This window comes from Pinus tabuliformis, chromosome J (assembly GCF_031772625.1).
Source record: "Pinus tabuliformis cultivar Carrire ecotype Pingquan chromosome J, CPIR1, whole genome shotgun sequence".
Classification (NCBI taxonomy): domain Eukaryota; kingdom Viridiplantae; phylum Streptophyta; class Pinopsida; order Pinales; family Pinaceae; genus Pinus; species Pinus tabuliformis.
The window spans coordinates 687,859,765-687,865,653 of record NC_142295.1 but is presented as its reverse complement, the minus strand read 5'-3'; positions in this window follow the sequence as shown (position 1 = coordinate 687,865,653).

Genomic DNA, 5,889 nt, shown 5'->3' with positions numbered 1-5,889 from the left:
GGCCAGGAAACTATCTATAAATTGGGGAACTGGTCCCAAGGGACTTTCTTCTACCATTTTCTTCTGAGGATAGGCTCTTCCAATCTCTAGGATAGTTTCGACCAACTCTCCTTCTCCTAATTTAAGCTTTTATCTAGTTAGCATTCAACAACAAAATCCAGCACAAGCTTGTCTAACCTTAAAAAACCTAGAGCTCTGATACCACTTGATCTGAAAATCACTTGTGAATGATCTCAATTAATTAATGAAGGTATTACAGACCCATGTGCTAGGGTGTGCCTATGTTATTTTAAGAAACAGATCGATAAGATTGTGAAATAAACAGGCACTTGAAACAGTAAGAGAAACACAGTCAGCAAATGCAAAAACAAAACAAATTTAATAAGGAGTTCACCCAATCCTCCGGGGCTACGTCTCCTGGTCCAGCCTTCAGTGGTGGCCTTTTCTATTGTGTCTTAAAGCAGAGATTTTACAATAAGGAGCTCAATTTGAGTCTCACTTAACAGAGAATGATCAATAGGATTGTACTTGGATCCCCCAAGTCTCTAGAGTACACAGACTCCCCTTACTGAATCTCAACCTCGACTGGTCTCTGTGGTATGAGTCCAATTTGGTACTCAATACCTGACAAGTCTAGACAGAGGAGTTGCTTGAACCTCTCAAGCCTTCTCTGGAGTTCACGGACTCTCAGACTCTCTCTGTCTTGTCTGCTTGATGCTGCCTTTGCTCTGCAGGTCAGCTCAGCTTCTCTGTTCTCTGCAATTCACTTATTTCTCTCTACTTCTATCTCCTCTGCTCTTTTTCTGTTCATGGCTTAAAGCTAATTTTCTCCTTGACTATTCATTTCCGCTTCCAAGCTCTCTGAATCGCCTACCTCTGTCTATTGGAATTCCCATGCTTTGTGTCATCATCGTTGTGTAATGCTTCATAGTGAGGTGGCCACATGTTTCCTCGCGAACTAAGTGTAAGTGCTCTTTGAATGGTCGTTATTTCCATTTCTCGAAGATTGATCGTGAAACTGTTCCTATGCCAACTCGTCAGTCATGTCTGACCTTAAATATCATGTACCTCAGTCTATTTCCCAACCAAATCTAATCTTCCATCGGGTTGATTCTCTGCCATTGATCTGGAGCCTCCAGATCCTAAGGTCTCCGTCTATATCGCGCGAGTAAGTTGCTCAGCTGTTACTCACGTGATGTAAGTAGTTTTCTCTCACGTCTGCTGGATGCGTGTCACCCGTTGTATGGAATTGTGTCGAACTTGACCAAAACCACTTACCGCCCAAAGTGCACACGATATCCTATCGGTTTTGGGCGCGGGACCTGCCTTCTGATGGTTTCTGCATGGTTTCCTATTTTACTCGTGACTGAGTGTTATCGGGAAAAGTGTTTATTTAGAACTACTCTATCCCACTAAGGTGTGACAACTACGTTAGAAACAAACAGAGAAAACTACTTTTGTATTCTTCTTTATGAACTATAAACAAAGAGGAATAGGATGAACCAACCTGTGTCTTGCGCTAGTCCTTTGATCCAATCTCTCTCCTCTTTGACAGCTTCCAGCTACCTGCTCTCTCACTTCCCCAGCTTCACCAAGTACCTGTAAGATCACAGAAGAAGGAAACTATACAAAGACATGGGTTTATATTCACAAATAACTTAGGATCAGATTTAAGTTAACCATACAAATGTAACAAGCATCAATGAAACACAAGCATGGAGAAGAAACTCAAATAGTTTTATTGATATACAAGAAGATCCAGGAGGAGTTACAACCGATGATTCCTGACCCAGCATCAACCTCCCAGCAAAGAAGTCCCCTCTTCAACCCCAACAAAGCATAGATCACCCAATTCTCTGATATGTATCTCAAAACCAACATCAATTCCTTACAATGTGCAAAATTCAAGCCTCCTGAATCTCTAGGATGAGGGATCCATATATAGATGTATGCAAGGAGGATGAGTCAGCTCATGATTTGATTAGTGGCTTCTCTCTGTCAATTCTTGCTTCCCCTTAGAGACTGAAAGCCTCTTACTCATCCTTGGTCGAATTTAGTGAGGCAAGTGCCATTGGAGAAGATTCTGGAAGCTTCCATTGTCTCTCCACCTCGTGGAATGACATTGCCACTTGTCATTTCCCGCTCAACGCACCCTGGTAGTGCATTTAGGTGCATTGCAATGCACCTAGCTAGTGGACTTAGGTGCTATGCAACGCACTTGGCTAGTGGAGCAATTGAAATGATCCTGTTTTGACTTATTATGAGCAATTTCTGGTGGAGAACTTCTGGGAGAAGCTGTAATTTGTTGACCTTGTTCCTTTAGGAGTTAGAACAACACTTTTAGGGACTTAGGAGCCCTTGGTTTATGGACATTTCATGCTTAGAGCTGTAAGGCACAAAAATGTCTATAACAGTTGCCCCCTAAAGTATGAGGCCGTTTATCGGGTGAAATGCTTTATTAGGAGGATCTGAAGTTCTTTCAATGCTGGGAGGAGACTTGTAATAATATACAATACAATACATTATCTTCATATTGTTTTCATGATCTAGCTGAGGCGGGAATTCCCATGCTCAACTTTATAAATTCATTTTCATGTATATAGGACAGACAATCATCTGATGGTAGAGTGATGATTCTAATAGAGCCATCATCCTTTTGGTAGGATGATTATCTGTGCTGCAATGTTGTACATTTCAATGTCTTTATTTTCCTGAATATATATCGTAGCCCGGATGGATGAAACTAGATCCAGGGTCTTCAATCTCGTCCGATATTCACTCGAAGTACAAGTCGATCCATGTGAGAAATGTTTTGAAGTCGAACATGGAAAGACATCGCTTGATTACCAGTCAATGATGTAAACTGTTAACAAGCGTGAGAGGAATCACCGATAATGATAATGACCCTCAAGGTACTGCAGTATAATTCACGTGGTGTGAATAAAGGACTTGGCATCGAACACCATGCAAAATCTTTCGGTCGAAGGTCATTGATGTAAACCTGTCGCCGGAAGTGAGAAACTTGCCATTGAGGCATGCAAGCTTCAAAGTACTGAATGGGGTGTTCCTAGATCAACTTCTTGGATAATGAGCTGATGTCGACAAGAAGTGATCCGTCATAGGAGGGCCTTAATGAATCCCACATCAATGACACGGAACGGAGCAAATGATTTTGATGGAGGTGAAAACGATCTGATGATATATGGTTCAGGGTGGCGGTCATGAAAGAATGGAGTATAATGTATGGTAGTGGGCGGGACACAGGTGGCCTTTCTGGATGACTTCTCTTGAACATGTTGGCCACACTTATGTGATGGATTGGTAGCATTAACCCCAAATGTGGACGGTATGGCGTGACCATGGCGATGTGACCGGTGAATGAAACAACCCAACCCGACTCGGGCACGGAGTGGAAGTGTCATGTTCAAGAGCGACTTGCTACCAATAAAGATTCTTTGAGTTTTCTTCCCAATTTTTCCCCAGTCATTGCTGACCAGTACCTCTTTATTTTTGTCAAGCTTGAGGAGGATAACATATGCTTGTTCTATAATTTTCCCTTTGGGCAAACCCATCGCTATGTTTTAACGAGCCTAGCGATAGTGAAACTCGTTCTCGTCTAAGGACAAGTTTGTCGCTATTAACCTTTTTAACGAGTTTAACGACAAAGATAACTCGGTCCTTTTCATTTTTAGAGAGTCTGAAAAGGTATGTAAAGGTAACTCCAAAATTACTTTTTCGTCATCCAATCCCTTAAGTCCGAAAAAGTATAAAACAATACAGAAGGGATGAATTTTCGATTAGCTTTAACGAGCCGAACAAAACAAGCACTCGATATTTTTGTGCAATAATCCCTCAGGTCCAAAAAGATTAAAATCTAGAGGAGGGATAGCACTTCCTGTCCCTTTAACGAGCTGGAAGGCCAAGGACTCGGCAATCTTTTCATATTTTATGAGTCAGTTGAAAAGAGCTTAAAGAAGACTCGTCTTTTGAGGAACGAGTGATAAAATGGGTAGCAGCTGATTCCAGGTAAGGTTTGGAATTTTTCAATCACGTCAGTGTCACAAGGACGGCTAGTGAAATCACTCTTCACAGCTGTTCCTCAAATTGGGTAAACAAACAAATGGAGGTGAATGATCGGCCAATGAAAAGTGGAGGTGACGGTGCAAACACGACCAAGGCTTTAATGGCTAAAATGCTACATTCACGGTGGTTATTTACCAGGGGATAGTTCATTTTTTAATGAGCTTAAACGCAGGTGGAAACATTTGCTCGGTCCGGGTTTATTTTTTAACAAGCTTGAACCTCGCGGTAAACACTGCTCGATTAATCCAGTCATATGATAAGAATGTCTCATATAAAAATGGCAACTTTTAGATTTTTGCCCCACATCCTTTCTTTATGCAAGTTAGGTGACGACTAATCCTACGAGTTTAAAGGGTTAGAGGTCCTAAAAATTTAAAAAATAAATAGCCACCCATCGCTTGCACTCCAAAAGGTTTGCATGCCCCCAGGTATAAAACAGAGTTTCAAAGTTACCTCTACTTCACTTCCGTCAAAACATTTGTTTTACCGAGAGAGGCCTACCTCTTACAGGTTACCCAAAGATTGTTCTATTCACACAGCAAACAAAACACTTCTTCGACGATGTCTACCGAGATAAACAAAGGTGAGTGACGATGCTCGCCAACTCACATAACTTTGACAAGAGAATCTTGTTCTAGAATAACCCCTCTTCCAATCATGGACGGGGTACAGACTAGTCATATTCTCCCGCGGAAACCTACCTTATACTCAAAGTTTTCCTGCCGAAGCAGACCAGGATGCATGCCTCCTGGGTTTCAATCATATCCCTCCGAATTACTTGCGCTCATCGAGAGGACGGACTGGGGATTGAGACATTTCTTGCGTGAAGAGACCATTTAGGGACGGTATATGACTATTTTCTATGCGCGATCCAGGAAATGAAAGCTGGTCCACGAGCTTGACCACTCTTCCTTCGTGCGGAAAACACATTACTCTAAAGAGTGAGGAGACAATCGCTCCCATGCAATAAATATAGTCTCGTCCAAGAAGTAGGTTATAATCCAAGGGTCCTTGAACTACCACTACGTTCATGCGAACTGTCTTCCTTCTCAATGTTATGGGAACATCGGGAAGGATCCCTAAAGGTCGATTGGTTCCTTTATCAAAGCCTGTCAGATTTCTCATCTCAGGCAAAAGCGATGGTGAACCAAGCGCTTTCCAAGCAGTAGAGGAAAGGATACTCACAGAAGCCCCCTCATCTATGATGGTACCAGCCATGACCATTCTATATATTTGAACGATAATTCAGAATGGTACACTTGCTGGTAAACAGGGTCTGCCTAGTTGATTCCAGTCGAAGGAGACAACTAGGTTGCTTGGAGGTGGGACCGAATAGACGGCCGGGTATGGCTCTGATGAACTTCCTTCCTGCGGTAAAGGAACGGGTAGATTGCCCCCATGTTCATCAAAGTCTGTGTTTATGAAGAGAATTTGGATGGTGTCATCCTTGTTCTCTTCAGTGACTGTATCATCTGAAGATGAAACCTCTGAAGGCAAGACCGGGTCAACTGCCACCTCGACCTTTTGACTTTCGTATGGTATGGATCCAGATGGTTTATATTCAATGATAGGTGCTTCAGCCGACCACTTGAGCGGGCCAGCTAGATTCTCAACTAGTGACGGAGTCGGCAAGAGTTTTTATATCCAGGAGGGAGTCGTAACGGTGAAACCGGATGATCATCCAAAACTCTTTTAGCTTCGTCTAAGAAGGGACAACGGTGGAGGGCATGATTCCCTTCGCACAATTTACAAGGAAATCTAGCTTTCCCTTTTTGTCCTGAGGCTTCACTTTCACTAGTTGACGGT